We start from the raw sequence: 16,967 nt of genomic DNA on the forward strand, positions 1-16,967 counted from the left end.
TTTTCCGAGACTCAGTCCTTGAGTTAGGCCCCTTTCACATGAGCGTGACGGATTAGGTCCGGATGCGTTCAGTGAAACTCGCACTATTTTGCAAGCAAGTTCAGTCAGTTTTGTCTGCGTTCAGTTGTTCAGTTTTTTCTGCGCGGGTTCAATGCGTTTTGATGCGTTTTTCACGCGCGTGATAAAAAACGGAAGGTTTACAAACAACATCTCTTAGCAACCATCAGTGAAAAACGCATCGCACCCGCACTTGCTTGCGGATGCAATGCGTTTTTCACGCAGCCCCATTCTCTTCTATGGAGCCAGGGCTGCGTGAAAAACGCAGAGTATAGAACATGCTGCGATTTTCACGCAATGCAGAACTGATGCGTGAAAAACAACGCTCATGTACACAGACACATTAAAATGAATGGGTCAGGATTCAGTGCGGGTGCTATGCGTTCACGTCACGCATTGCACCCGTGCGGAAAACTCGCTCGTGTGAAAGGGGCCTTATGAAACTTTTTCTTAATATGCAAATTAGGCCTTTGTTGCAATGACGGCCTCACCATTGCTCTTGTTGCACCTAAGCGCCACTCATTTCTGTGGCCAATCCCTCCCTGGGTGCTCTGCCACTGCCTGGCCCTGTCAATCATGTGTCTGCAAACAGTTGGATAGGGAAGCCGATGGTGACAGATTCATTTTTAAGTTGAGTGATTTCCTTATTTATGGTAAACTTATTATTCATATTTTGAAGCTCAATTTCCTCCCCCGTCCGGGGATCTCTGGAGACCCCTACAATTTTTGATTCCCTTTCCACACCCACCAAGGATCCTAATAAAATCTCTGTGGCCCTTGTGGAGGTGATTAACTAGAAAGGGTATTTTGGCTCTTATTTATAGATCTCCTAATAATACAGCAGGATCTTCTAACCTGATATAAATACAGCACTGGGGAATAGATATAGGGATATGGAATTAAAGGCGTTGTCCCACGTAAACAAAAACATTTATGACAGACAGGAAAGTGTGTAAGAAAAAAGGAGAAAACATCACTCACCTTCTTAAAATGTTTCCGTTCGAGTTCTGCAGATAACGTCCTCACTGAATGTAAGGGATGCAATCTTGTGACCACTGCAGCCGACATAATAGATGAAAGCAAATCCCACACATATGATTCATATAAAAATATTCAGCTTAAGGCCTCATGCACACGACTGCATATTCAGTATTTTTTGCAGATCGGATGCAGACCAATTCATTTCAATGGGGCTGCAAAAGATGCGGACAGCACATTGTGTGCTGTCCACATTCGTATGTCCGTTCCGCAGCCCAGCAGAAACATGTCCTGTTATTGTCCGTTTTTGGAAGTAAAAGAAAAATTGTCAGCATGCACTTGACCGGTATTTGTGTTCTGTGGATCAGTGATTTGCAAACCACAAAATAGATATGGTTGTGTGCATGAGCCCTTATTCCAAATACATTAAAACATTTGCAGCACGTATCCTTTAGGCCTCAGCAGTGAAATGTGTATGAATGGTGCATGCTGAGCCATACAGCTCACTTATAATTAGGTCCAGTTTTGTGTCAAGCCGAGTAGGTCCAGCCCCTTCTGGCAGCCAATTTCTCTCCTCTCCATATACATGTCAGGCCAAAACACTGCCTTTCTCATCTTAAATCTTTTCTGCACTACACTGGATGGTCATCAATGAGGGAAATGGTGGCATCTGTGGAGGGAGGCAGCAGAACTACATTTCCCAGCTCTCCTGGAAGCAGTGAGCAATGACACTTGATTGTTAGGGATGACTTAATGGGAGATGACCATCTACGGCTAGAGTGGTAAAGCAACTCATCTGGTTATTGAAAAAGGAGGAGGATTGAGCTAAGGTACGGCACTTCATCTGCTCCAGTGGATTTCCTTACTGGAGTGTCATCCCAAGGTGGTTGTCAGAAGAGGATTCTGCCTTATCATCTTGTTATAAACTGCTTAGGCTACTTTCACATCTCTGGTTAGAATTTCGGCAGAGAACATCCTGCCGGAATTCTCTGGATCCGGTGCTGCTGAATGCGGACAGAATGTATACTGGGGTCTGGCAGAGATCCATACACATTCAGGGAGACAAGCGGAGAACCGGCCGAACACAAACCACTGCATGCTGTGGTTTGTGTCCGGCTGAACTTCTGCTTGTCTGCCAAAACGGCCATGCCGGAGTTTCACACCGGAGATATGAAAGTAGCCTGACTAAGGCCCCTTTCACATGAACGTGACGGATTAGGTCTGGGTGCGTTCAGTGAAACTCGCACCATTTTGCAAGCAAGTTCAGTCAGTTTTGTCTGCGATTGCGTTCAGTTGTTCAGTTTTTTCTGTGCTGGTGCAATGCGTTTTGATGCGTTTTTTACGCGCGTGCTAAAAAACAGAAGGTTTACAAACAACATCTCTTAGCAACCATCAGTGAAAAACGCATCGCACCCGCACTTGCTTCCGGATGCAATGAGTTTTCCACGCAGCCCCATTCACTTCTATGGGGCCAGGGCTGCGTGAAAAACGCTGAATATAGAACATGCTGCAATTTTCACACAACGCAGAACTGATGCGTGAAAAACAACGCTCATGTACATAGACCCATTGAAATAAATGGGTCAGGATTCAGTGCGGGTGCTATGTGTTCACGTCACGCATTACACCCGCGCGGAAAACTCGCTTGTGTGAAAGGGGCCTAAATGTTGCTGCCTCTTGTTGGAGGCCTGAACCAAGCCTGATCCACAGGTCACCAGAAGAGTGAGTATCCTATCAGACCTTTGCTAGCAAAGCTGCTCTTGTCTTGAACACTGATAAATAAGACCTTACTGCGTATTGCCTGCTAGAATCTGTTCATTTCTCAGTTACTACTTGAGATAATAGTATAGAAATGGCTTGCATTTCGAACAGTGAGACCGGGAACCCTTCTTCATATGTCCACGGAGCGTGCACTTTCAACAGTGGCGGTGGTCATGTGCCGCACCTGCACATGTCACCACTGTGGCCATTGATTGGCTGGCATCTGTAACGTGCATGTAGATGGCATGTTACACTTCCAAGTCCGGAGGGCAGCAGAGAAGAAGAGAGCTTGGCACTGAACCAGAGCACCGGTGACAGATGATTTTTATTTTTTAACTCTGCATCCTGCCAGACAATATCAAAAGGGCTTCCCGGTTTTGGAGAACCCCTTTAACTGCACCAACGAATAATAATATCTAGATTTTATATCTGACATTCAGACTGTAGCATAATATATTGTTCATGGCCTGTATTCAGAGTGTACGTGCATTTCTCAGGGGCTCAGAGAAAGTGTGCAATATCTATACAGCGTAGGTGAGAAAAAAAAACTGTACTGGCATTGAACTTTTTATTTTTTTTACCGTTCACCTGGCATGTTAAATAATAATAATAGATAAATAATATTTTAAACATTTTCAAATGTGACGATACCAATTATGTTTATGTTTAATTATGCCTAAGTGTTACTCTTTATTCATTTTTGTTTTATGGTGTTGCTTAACCACCTCCGGACCGCCTAACGCAGGATCGCGTTCCGGAGGTGGCAGCCCTGCGCAGAGTCACGCATATATGCGTCATCTCGCGATGGCCGAGATTTCCTGTGAACGCGCGCACACAGGCGCGCGCGCTCACAGGAACGGAAGGTAAGAGAGTGGATCTCCAGCCTGCCAGCGGCGATCATTCGCTGGCAGGCTGGAGATGTGTTTTTTTAAACCCCTAACAGGTATATTAGACGCTGTTTTGATAACAGCGTCTAATATACCTGCTACCTGGTCCTCTGGTGGTCCCCTTTGTTTGGATCGACCACCAGAGGACACAGGTAGCTCAGTAAAGTAGCACCAAGCACCACTACACTACACTACACCCCCCCCGTCACTTATTAACCCCTTATTAGCCCCTGATCACCCCATATAGACTCCCTGATCACCCCCCTGTCATTGATTACCCCCCTGTCATTGATCAACCCCCTGTAAAGCTCCATTCAGACGTCCGCATGATTTTTACGGATCCACTGATAGATGGATCGGATCCGCAAAACGCATCCGGACGTCTGAATGAAGCCTTACAGGGGCGTGATCAATGACTGTGGTGATCACCCCATATAGACTCCCTGATCACCCCCCTGTCATTGATTACCCCCCTGTCATTGATTACCCCCCTGTAAAGCTCCATTCAGATGTCCGCATGATTTTTACGGATGCACTGATAGATGGATCGGATCCGCAAAACGCATCCGGACGTCTGAATGAAGCCTTACAGGGGCATGATCAATGACTGTGGTGATCACCCCATATAGACTCCCTGATCACCCCCCTGTCATTGATTACCCCCCTGTAAAGCTCCATTCAGATGTCCGCATGGTTTTTACGGATGCACTGATAGATGGATCCGATCCGCAAAACGCATCCGGACGTCTGAATGAAGCCTTACAGGGGCATGATCAATGACTGTGGTGATCACCCCATATAGACTCCCTGATCACCCCCCTGTAAAGCTCCATTCAGATGTCCGCATGATTTTTACGGATGCACTGATAGATGGATCCGATCCGCAAAACGCATCCGGACGTCTGAATGAAGCCTTACAGGGGCATGATCAATGACTGTGGTGATCACCCCATATAGACTCCCTGATCACCCCCCTGTAAAGCTCCATTCAGATGTCCGCATGATTTTTACGGATGCACTGATAGATGGATCCGATCCGCAAAACGCATCCGGACGTCTGAATGAAGCCTTACAGGGGCATGATCAATGACTGTGGTGATCACCCCCCTGTCATTGATTACCCCCCTGTAAAGCTCCATTCAGATGTCCGCATGATTTTTACAGATGCACTGATAGATGGATCCGATCCGCAAAACGCATCCGGACGTCTGAATGAAGCCTTACAGGGGCATGATCAATGACTGTGGTGATCACCCCATATAGACTCCCTGATCACCCCCCTGTAAAGCTCCATTCAGATGTCCGCATGATTTTTACGGATGCACTGATAGATGGATCCGATCCGCAAAACGCATCCGGACGTCTGAATAAAGCCTTACAGGGGCATGATCAATGACTGTGGTGATCACCCCCCTGTCATTGATTACCCCCCTGTAAAGCTCCATTCAGATGTCCGGATGAATTTTACGGATGCACTGATAGATGGATCCGATCCGCAAAACGCATCCGGACGTCTGAATGAAGCCTTACAGGGGCATGATCAATGACTGTGGTGATCACCCCATATAGACTCCCTGATCACCCCCCTGTAAAGCTCCATTCAGATGTCCGCATGATTTTTACGGATGCACTGATAGATGGATCCGATCCGCAAAACGCATCCGGACGTCTGAATGAAGCCTTACAGGGGCATGATCAATGACTGTGGTGATCACCCCATATAGACTCCCTGATCACCCCCCTGTCATTGATCACCCCCCCTGTCATTGATCACCCCCCCCTGTCATTGATCACCCCCCTGTCATTGATCACCCTCTGTAAGGCTCCACTAACTTGTGTCAAAAAATAAAATCTCACATGAACTCACCATACCCCTCACGGAATCCAAATGCGTAAAATTTTTTAGACATTTATATTCCAGACTTCTTCTCACGCTTTAGGGCCCCTAGAATGCCAGGGCAGTATAAATACCCCACATGTGACCCCATTTCGGAAAGAAGACACCCCCAGGTATTCCGTGAGGGGCATATTGAGTCCATGAAAGATTGAAATTTTTGTCCCAAGTTAGCGGAACGGGAGACTTTGTGAGAAAAAAATTAAAAATATCAATTTCCGCTAACTTGTGCCAAAAAAAAAAAATTTCTATGAACTCGCCATGCCCCTCATTGAATACCTTGGGGTGTCTTATTTCCAAAATGGGGTCACATGTGGGGTATTTATACTGCCCTGGCATTCTAGGGGCCCCAAAGCGTGAGAAGAAGTCTGGTATCCAAATGTCTAAAAATGCCCTCCTAAAAGGAATTTGGGCACCTTTGCGCATCTAGGCTGCAAAAAAGTGTCACACATCTGGTATCGCCGTACTCAGGAGAAATTGGGCAATGTGTTTTTGGGTGTCATTTTACATATTCCCAACTGCTGGGTGAGAGAAATATCTTGGTCAAATGCCAACTTTGTATAAAAAAATGGGAAAAGTTGTCTTTTGCCAAGATATTTCTCTCACCCAGCAAGGGTATATGTAAAATGACACCCCAAAACACATTCCCCAACTTCTCCTGAATACGTGTCACGGAACCATGAACCAAACGTACAACAAGGGATAAGTGAAAATAAGAAGGCTTTATTGAAAATAAAGCTGTAAAGCAAAAGTCCAAACGGATGGCGAAACCGAAGCAGAGTCTTTGCGAAGCCAGAGGTCAGGAACCAGAAGGGTAGTCAGACGAAGCCAGGATCAGGAACCAGCAGCGTAGTCAGACGAAGCCAGGATCAGGAACCAGCAGGGTAGTCGGACGAAACCAGGATCAGGAACCAGAAGCAGCAGCAGTCTAGAAGCATGCGAACACAGGAGGACCAAGCAAGGAACTGAAGCCACAGACCTCCTATATATATATGAGCTAGGCATCCAGCTCCTCCCAGTGGGAAGGAGGAGCCGCAGGGTGGGAGGCTACAAGAAACCCAGAAACCAAGATGGCCGCCAGCACATGTCAAACGAAGGAGAACAGCAAGAAGGTAAGACCATGACAGTACCTCCCCCTCAAGGGCCCCTCCTCCGCGGAGTAAAGAACGGTTTCTGAGGGAAGCGTGCGTGGAAGGCTCGGAGCAAGGCAGGAGCATGGACATCTGCGGAGGGAACCCAGGAACGCTCCTCTGGACCATAACCACGCCAATGGACCAAAAACTGCACCCGACCGCGGACCAGGCGTGAGTCCAGGATATTGCTCACCTCATACTCCTCACGATTACCCACTTGGACCGGACGAGGCCGAGGAACCGAGGAAGTGAAACGATTACACACCAGTGGCTTCAACAGGGAGACATGAAACACGTTGGAGATCCGCATGCCAGGAGGAAGCGCAAGGGCATAGGCTACCGGGTTTACCCTGCGAAGCACTCGGAAGGAACCAACAAAGCGAGGCGCCAGCTTGGGAGTGGGCACTCGAAGGTTGAGGTTGCGGGTGGACAACCATACACGGTCTCCGACCTGGTAGGAAGGAGCAGGCGCTCGTCTGCGATCAGCCTGGAGTCTCTGGCGCTGCGCAGAGACCTCAAGGGACTTCTGGATCAGTACCCAAGAAGCACGTAGGACGGAAAGGTGATCCTCCACAGCCGGAATATCCTGGGGAGAGAATACCTCCGGTAACACGGCAGGTTGGAACCCATAATTGGCCATGAAGGGAGACGTCCCAGAGGAAGAGTTCACCGCCGTGTTCCTGGCAAACTCAGCCCAAGGCAGGAGGTCAACCCAATTGTCTTGGTGATCGGAGACATAGCAACGAAGGAATTGCTCCAAGGCCTGATTGGATCGTTCTGCGGCCCCATTGGACTGAGGGTGGTAGGCCGAGGAGAAGGAGAGATGAATCCCCAACTGGGAGCAAAAGGCGCGCCAGAACCTGGACACAAACTGACTCCCCCGATCCGACACAATCTCCTTGGGCAAACCGTGCAACCGGAAGACCTCCCTGGCAAAAATCGTGGCCAACTCTTGTGCAGAGGGTAACTTCTTGAGAGGAACACAGTGGCACATTTTGGAAAACCGATCCACAATCATGAGAATGACCGTATGGCCTCGGGATGCAGGGAGGTCCACAATGAAATCCATCCCCAGGTGTGACCATGGGCGCTCCCCGGTGGCTATGGGTTGCAGAAGGCCCAACGGAAGGTGCCGAGGGGACTTACTCTGGGCACAAACGGAGCATGCCGCTACATATGCGGCGATGTCGGAACGTAGGGAAGGCCACCAGAACAGACGTGAAACAGCCCAGGACAGCTGATTCTTTCCAGGATGCCCCGCGGTCTTGGAGTTATGGTAGGTTCGCAACAACCGAGTGCGCAACTCCTCAGGCACAAAACATCTGCCGTTGGGTCTCCCAGAGGGAGCACCAGATTGAGCCGCCAAAATCTGCTCACCCAGGGGAGAGGTCAGGCTGGTGCGAATGGCGGCCAAGATCTGATTCGGAGGTATGACCGAAGTCGGAATCGACTCCTCCCTGGACAGCTCGGAGTACTGCCGTGATAAGGCATCCGCCCTGATGTTCTTGGAACCGGGTAGGTAGGAGACCACGTAATTAAAACGTGACAAGAACAGAGCCCATCTGGCCTGACGTGGTGTCAATCTCTTGGCCTCAGAAAGGTAGGTCAGATTCTTGTGGTCCGTCAGGATGAGGACCGGAACCACCGAACCCTCGAGCAAGTGCCTCCATTCTTTAAGGGCCTGCACGATGGCCAATAACTCCCTGTCACCAATCTGATAGTTGCACTCCGCGGAAGACAGTTTCCGGGAGTAAAACCCACAAGGAAGCAGAGGACCCTCTGGTGTTCTACGCTGAGACAGAAGGGCGCCTACTCCCGTCTCAGACGCGTCTACCTCGAGGACAAAGGGCAACCCAGGGTTGGGATGCGACAGAATCGGAGCCGACACAAAGGCGGACTTTAGAGCCTCAAAAGCTCGGATGGCCTCGAGCGGCCAGACCTGGGAATTACTGCCCTTCCTGGTCAGATCCGTGAGAGGCTTGGCTAGCATGGAAAAGTCCCTGATGAACTTCCGATAATAATTGGCGAAGCCCAAAAAGCGCTGCAGGGAACGAAGACCACTGGGCTGGGGCCACTCTAAGACAGCCGAAACCTTCTCAGGATCCATGGAGAACCCCTCAGCGGAAATGATGTAACCTAAGAAGGTTACCTGGGATCGGTGAAATTCGCATTTCTCAAGCTTACCGAACAGCTTGTTCTCTCGTAACCGTTGCAACACTCGTCTGACATCCAGAATGTGGGACTCCATGGATTCAGAATATACCAAGATGTCATCCAAATAGACCACCACACACTGCTGCAACAGGTCACGGAAAACATCGTTGATGAATTCCTGAAAGACTGCGGGCGCATTGCACAACCCAAAGGGCATAACCAAGGATTCATAATGACCGATCCTGGTGTTAAACGCGGTCTTCCACTCATCGCCCGCCTTGATCCTTACCAGGTTATATGCCGCCCTCAGGTCGAGTTTGGTAAAGACCGTGGCCCCTTTAAGGCGATCGAACAGCTCGGAAATCAAGGGTATCGGGTAAGCGTTCTTGATCGTGATGCGATTGAGACCCCTGTAATCGATGCAAGGCCTCAACTCACCGCCCTTCTTTTTCACAAAGAAAAATCCAGCCCCTGCCGGGGACGAGGATTTGCGAATGTGTCCGCGTGAAAGCGCCTCCCTCACGTACTCCTCCATGGCCTCATTCTCCGCTACCGACAGTGGATAGACTTTGCCACGAGGAGGAACGGCACCAGATTGTAACTCTATGGCACAATCGTATGGGCGGTGCGGAGGTAGGGCAACCGCGCGCACCTTATCGAATACATCCCGGTACTCCTCGTATTCAGGAGGCAACAGAGAGTCCGAGGAAGTACACAGCAACTTGACAGACCCATGGATGCAACTAGCCCCACACTGCGGTGACCACGAGAGGATCTCGGCCGATCTCCAATCGAAAGTCGGATTATGCTTCCGGAGCCAGGGGTACCCCAAGACCACCGAGTAGTGTGGAGACGAAATAACCTGGAGGCAGACCGACTCTCTGTGAACGGCACCAATGGCTATCCCCACTGGAAGGGTCTCATGAGTCACGTGTGGCGGCAGAAGGGGTCTGCCGTCTATCGCCTCAAGAGCCAGTGGGGAACCTCGAGCCTGCAGAGGAATGGAATTGGCGGCAGCGAACACATTATCAATGAACAAACCACCAGCACCAGAGTCCACCAACGCCTGGGTCGTCACCGAGCCCCCGACCCAGGAGAGGACAACAGTGATCAGTGGTTTGTCAACACGGGAAACCGGGGACGAGGAGACTCCACCCAAGATCTGCCCCCGACAGGATCTCAGGTGCGAGCGTTTCCCGGACGGTTCGGACATGCCAACCGAAAATGCCCACCGAGACCACAGTACATGCATCGGCCCTCGCGTCTCCGGAGTACCCTCTCCCCCTCGGACAGGCGAGCAAACCCCAGCTGCATGGGTTCACCCCCAGACAAGTCATCCCCAGGAGGCGTGGGAGGAGAGGGAGGCACGGGTGGGACAGCAAACGTAGGCGCCAATCTGTTAGAAAACCTCCGCAGGCTCTCCTTAAAGGAAGGTCTCTCCCTGAGTCTGGTGTCAATCAAAATCAGGAAAGAAATAAGAGACTCGAGCTCCACTGGTAGGTCCTTAGCTGCAACCTCATCCTTCAAGGCATCCGAGAGACCATGAGAGAAAGCAGCGACCAGAGCCTCATTATTCCAGCCCACCTCTGCTGCCAGGGTACGAAACTCAATGGCGTATTCAGCTACGGATCGTGAACCCTGTCTGATAGACATAAGGAGCTCCGCAGCAGAGGCAGCACGAGCCGGCACATCGAACCGACCCAACAGGTGATCCTGCTGATCAAGTCTGGCAACCAGCGTGGGTAGCGAGGATGGCCCTGTACCGTCAGAATTCATGGCTTGGTCCTAATGTCACGGAACCATGAACCAAACGTACAACAAGGGATAAGTGAAAATAAGAAGGCTTTATTGAAAATAAAGCTGTAAAGCAAAAGTCCAAACGGAATACCTTGGGGTGTCTTCTTTCCAAAATGGGGTCACTTGTGGGGTAGTTATACTGCCCTGGCATTCTAGGGGCCCTAATGTGTGGTAAGGAGTTTGAAATCAAATTCTGTAAAAAATGACCTGTGAAATCCGAAAGGTGCTCTTTGGAATATGGGCCCCTTTGCCCACCTAGGCTGCAAAAAAGTGTCACACATCTGGTATCTCCGTACTCAGGAGAAGGTGGGGAATGTGTTTTGGGGTGTCATTTTACATATACCCATGCTGGGTGAGAGAAATATCTTGGCAAAAGACAACTTTTCCCATTTTTTTATACAAAGTTGGCATTTGACCAAGATATTTATCTCACCCAGCATGGGTATATGTAAAAAGACACCCCAAAACACATTCCCCACCTTCTCCTGAGTACGGAGATACCAGATGTGTGACACTTTTTTGCAGCCTAGGTGGGCAAGGGGGCCCATATTCCAAAGAGCACCTTTCGGATTTCACAGGTCATTTTTTACAGAATTTGATTTCAAACTCCTTACCACACATTTGGGCCCCTAGAATGCCAGGGCAGTATAACTACCCCACAAGTGACCCCATTTTGGAAAGAAGAGACCCCAAGGTATTTCGTGATGGGCATAGTGAGTTCATAGAAGTTTTTATTTTTTGTCACAAGTTAGTGGAATATGAGACTTTGTAAGAAAAAAAAAAAAAAAATCATCATTTTCCGCTAACTTGTGACAAAAAATAAAAAGTTCTATGAACTCACTATGCCCATCAGCGAATACCTTAGGGTGTGTACTTTCCGAAATGGGGTCATTTGTGGGGTGTTTGTACTGTCTGGCATTGTAGAACCTCAGGAAACATGACAGGGGCTCAGAAAGTCAGAGATGCTTCAAAAAGCGGAAATTCACATTTTTCTACCATAGTTTGTAAACGCTATAACTTTTACCCAAACCATTTTCTTTTTACCCAAACATTTTTTTTTTATCAAAGACATGTAGAACTATAAATTTAGAGCAAAATTTCTATATGGATCTCGTTTTTTTTGCAAAATTTTACAACTGAAAGTGAAAAATGTCATTTTTTTGCAAAAAAATCGTTAAATTTCGATTAATAACAAAAAAAGTTAAAATGTCAGCAGCAATGAAATACCACCAAATGAAAGCTCTATTAGTGAGAAGAAAAGGAGGTAAAATTCATTTGGGTGGTAAGTTGCATGACCGAGCAATAAACGGTGAAAGTAGTGTAGGTCAGAAGTGTAAAAAGTGGCCTGGTCTTTCAGGGTGTTTAAGCACTGGGGGCTGAAGTGGTTAATAAGGGTACTTTCACACTAGCGTTTTTCTTTTCCGGCGCTGAGTTTTGTCCTAGGGGCTCAAATCCGGAAAAGAACTGATCAGTTTTATCCTAATGCATTCTGAATGGAGAGTAATCCATTCAGGATGCATCAGGATGTCTTCAGTTCAGTCTTTTTGACTAATCAGGCTTTTCAGAAAAATGTAGCATGTTGTATTTTTACCTCCGGCCAAAAATACTGAACACTTTGACTGAACGCCTGATCCGGTCTTTTTCCCATTGACTTGCATTAACGCCGGATCCGGCGCCGTGTGTTCCGTCAAACCTGATCCGGCTTTTGCATGTTAAACCCGAAAAATGTGAAAAAAAAGTTAAAGTCCATAAATGGCGGATCCGTTTTTTCCAATGCATTTTTTCATTGTGATCAAAATCCTGATCAGGATTCAAATGTAATCCGTTTTAACACGTTTTTCCGGATCCGGCGGGCAGTTCCGGTGTCGAAATTGAACGCCGGATTAAAACAACGCTAGTGTGAAAGTAGCCTAAATCAATTCTTTGAAAATACTCTCTGTTGTGTGTTGACCCCTTTATTACAAATATAACACAAGATGCAGGATTTTGGTACAAAAATAAATATTTTTTTTTACATGTAGTTAAGTATGTCATTTAGAAACCAAAGGACACCATCGGCAATAATAGAAAAAAAAAGTATTTAACCATTCAGCATTAATGAAAGCAATCATTGCACAATATAGATTTTTCAGGATTTTGTTTTACAAAATATTAATATAAATTTTGATTAACAATTTTGTGACCTGCTATAACTGATAGCACAAGTGTTATTACAAGTATTAGTACATCCACACATTGAGGAATCACTGTAGAAAATTCCCAACAACTGCACAGTAATCCACAGGGAAATCTGCAGCAGCGATTCTGCAGAGTGTCACTTTGGTCTGTAGAGTGAAGCATACTTATCTGCTTCCCAATGCTCAGTTCTGGCCGATTGGGTATAAACAGGGATCTGCTGCCCAGAAACAATGATCGCAGAATCAGAGCAAAGCTATCATTTTTTTCCTAGCCAGCTTTAGAAATGAAAACTGTAATGTGACTGGTTTCTGTGGGCATCAAAGATAGTTTTGATAAATCTACCCCACAAAGGTGTCTAATAATCCTCCCTTTTTTTTGGAAATTTAGCCTATATGGCCCATGTTTTATATCATAGTCTTTCTGGTCTATCAACCAGTGTTATTGTATCTCACCTACCAAGTGGAAAGCCTGTTCCTGATCAAGTTCTACATCTCAGACTGCAGATACAACTCCAGTAAATGCCATCTACAGACGTTCTCAGATGACACTGTCATTGTGGGGTGTATTAGAAATGTACAGGAAGCCGAATACAGGGAGCTGGTATCGGACTTTGTCAGCTGGCATGAGCTGAACCATCTGCAGCTCAAGATCTGTAAGACAAAGGAGATGGTGGTGGACTTTAGGGCACTTAAACCCCCACCACCACCAGTTTCCATTGATGGAGTGGAATTGGAGGTGGTTAGCACCTGGGAGTGTACTAGGATGAAAATTGGATTGGAGTGCTAATACCTGTACTTTGTTGAGAAAGGTCAGAGCCTTCTGTCTGAGGTCCTTTGGAGGGTCTACTAAATTCTTCTGAACTTTCTATTAGTCTGTTGTCAATTGTGCTATTTTTTGCTCTTTGGTATGCTGCGGCAACAGTATCAACATAAGTGCACTGAACAAACTGGTAAAGAAGGCTGGCTGGGTGGCAGGAGTCAAACTGGACACTCTGGAGGTTGTGGCAGAAAAAGCAGACATAATAAGCTGCTGCCATTATTATTATTATTTATTATTAAAACTCCATTCATTCCATAGCGCTGTACGGTAAGGGGTGCACATACAGTGGGATGCGAAAGTTTAGGCAACCTTGTTAATCGTCATGATTTTCCTGTATAAATCGTTGGTTGTCACGATAAAAAATGTCGATTAAATATATCATATAGGAGACACACACAGTGATATTTGAGAAGTGAAATGAAGTTTATTGGATTTACAGAAAGTGTGCTATAATTGTTTAAACAAAATTAGGCAGGTGCAAAAATTTGGGCACTGTTGTCATTTTATTGATTCCAAAACCTTTAGAACTAATTATTGGAACTCAAATTGTCTTGGTAAGCTCAGTGACCCCTGACCAACATACACAGTTGAATCTAATTATGAGAAAGAGTATTTAAGGGGGTCAATTGTAAGTTTCCCTCCTCTTTTAATTTTCTCTGAAGAGTAGCAACATGGGGGTCTCAAAACAACTCTCAAATGACCTGAAGACAAAGATTGTTCACCATCATGGTTTAGGGGAAGGATACAGAAAGCTGTCTCAGAGATTTCAGCTGTCTGTTTCCACAGTTAGGAACATATTGAGGAAATGGAAGACCACAGGCTCAGTTCAAGTTAAGGCTCAAAGTGGCAGACCAAGAAAAATCTCGGATAGACAGAAGCGACGAATGGTGAGAACAGTCAGAGTCAACCCACAGACCAGCACCAAAGACCTACAACATCATCTTGCTGCAGATGGAGTCACTGTGCATCGTTCAACCATTCGGCGCACTTTACACAAGGAGATGCTGTATGCGAGAGTGATGCAGAGGAAGCCTTTTCTCCGCCCACAGCACAAAAAGTGCCGCTTGAGGTGGGCTAAAGCACATTTGGACAAGCCAGCTTCACTTTGGAATAAGGTGCTGTGGACTGATGAAACTAAAATTGAGTTATTTAGCCATAACAAGGGGCGTTATGCATAGAGGAAAAAGAACACAGCATTCCAAGAAAAACACCTGCTACCTACAGTAAAATATGGTGGTGGTTCCATCATGCTGTGGGGCTGTGTGGCCAGTGCAGGGACTGGGAATCTTGTCAAAGTTGAGGGACGCATGGATTCCACTCAGTATCAGCAGATTCTGGAGACCAATGTCCAGGAATCAGTGACAAAGCTGAAGCTGCGCCGGGGCTGGATCTTTCAACAAGACAACGACCCTAAACACTGCTCAAAATCCACTAAGGCATTTATGCAGAGGAACAAGTACAACGTTCTGGAATGGCCATCTCAGTCCCCAGACCTGAATATAATTGAAAATCTGTGGTGTGACTTAAAGAAACTGTCCATGCTCGGAAGCCATCAAACCTGAATGAACTAAAGATGTTTTGTAAAGAGGAATGGTCCAAAATACCTTCAACCAGAATCCAGACTCTCATTGGAACCTAAAGGAAGCGTTTAGAGGCTGTAATTTCTGCAAAAGGAGGATCTACTAAATATTGATTTCATTTCTTTTTTGTGGTGCCCAAATGTATGCACCTGCCTAATTTTGTTGAAACAATTATAGCACACTTTCTGTAAATCCAACAAACTTCATTTCACTTCTCAAATATCACTGTGTTTGTCTCCTATATGATATATTTAACTGACATTTTTTATCGTAACAACCAACGATTTATACAGGAAAATCATGACGATTAACAAGGTTGCCCAAACTTTCGCATCCCACTGTACATAATACAGACAACTGCAGTAAGCATGAACAAGACAAGTTACAAACTGGTACAGAAGCAGGAAGGGCCCTGCCCGGGGGGGCTTACAATCTACAAGGTATGGAGGAAGGACACAGTAGGAAGGGTAAACAGTAGGTAAACATTGTATGCAGTCAGCTCACAGTTCAGCACGGGCCCAGAGAAGACCAGCTTGCAGTGAATGCAGGAGAGACCACCGGACCTGGAGAGTGGTGGAGGAGCAGGAGAGGTAAATTAATGTATTTATTTTATCTCTGATTGGGGTCTGATCTGAGGTCTGATATGGGGGTCTCATCTGAGGTCTGACATGGAGGTCTGGTCTGATATGAAGTTTGATATGGCGATCTGATCTGAGGTTTGATATGGGGATCTGATCTGAGGTCTTATATGGAGGTGTGGTCTGAGGTCTGATGAAGATAGGGGATCAAATTTGGTGGTCTGATAAAAATTTGGGGTCTGTTCTGAGGTCTGATATTTTTTTTTTTATCTCTCTCCTCTAAAACATGGTACGTTGAATCATCCGGTGCATCTTATAATGCGAAAAAAGACGGTATTTATGCTGCATTCACACGGATGTGTGTGGTTCGTGAAACTTGGGCAATGTGATGGTCACATTTTCTGGCTCATGGCTCATCTGAGCCTAACTACCTGCATAATGGTGATCTGTGATGCTGTTAGCTCCAGCCTGATCGTGAATCTACTGTCCTGTACTCACGGCATCATTCGAGTACTGGACAGTAACCAAGTGGTTGGGCTGGTACTCACAGCATCATAGACGAGCAGTGGTTAGTCCGGGAAATTCAGCTGTTACACGGCAATGTGAAAGCAGCTTTACACATGTATTAATTTTTCCTGATCGTCCTTGGCAGCACATAACAAAAGGGTTAAGTCCCCTAGGTACAACCAGGATAGAGACACATTAGAAAGCAATAAACTTAATTAAAGGGCTTATGTCACCCCCAAAACACTTTTTCTTTTGGGGGCTTGTTAAAATCCTTATTTAACTACTATTCCCTATATAGGGATCTTACCTTTGTCTGTGGCTTCTTTTCCTTAAAAAACGATCTTTTAAAATATGCAAATGACTTCACTACCAGCAAGTAGGGCGTCTACTTGCTGGTAGCCGCCGCAAAAAAACGCCCCCTCCTCCTGTTGATTGACAGGGCCAGTGAGCGCTCTCCTCCTCCGGCTGGCCCTGTCATCATTTCAAATCCCGCGCCTGTCTTCATTCGGCGCAGGCGCTCTGAGAGAAGGAGGCTCGCCTCCTCAGCACTCCCTCAGTGCTCCTGCGCCGATGATGTCACCGAAAGAGACTGACTATGTGGTATTGCGGTTCAGCCTGTGGCCTGGGCCCATTCATGTTATTTA

Source organism: Bufo bufo, chromosome 5 (assembly GCF_905171765.1).
Source record: "Bufo bufo chromosome 5, aBufBuf1.1, whole genome shotgun sequence".
NCBI lineage: Eukaryota > Metazoa > Chordata > Amphibia > Anura > Bufonidae > Bufo > Bufo bufo.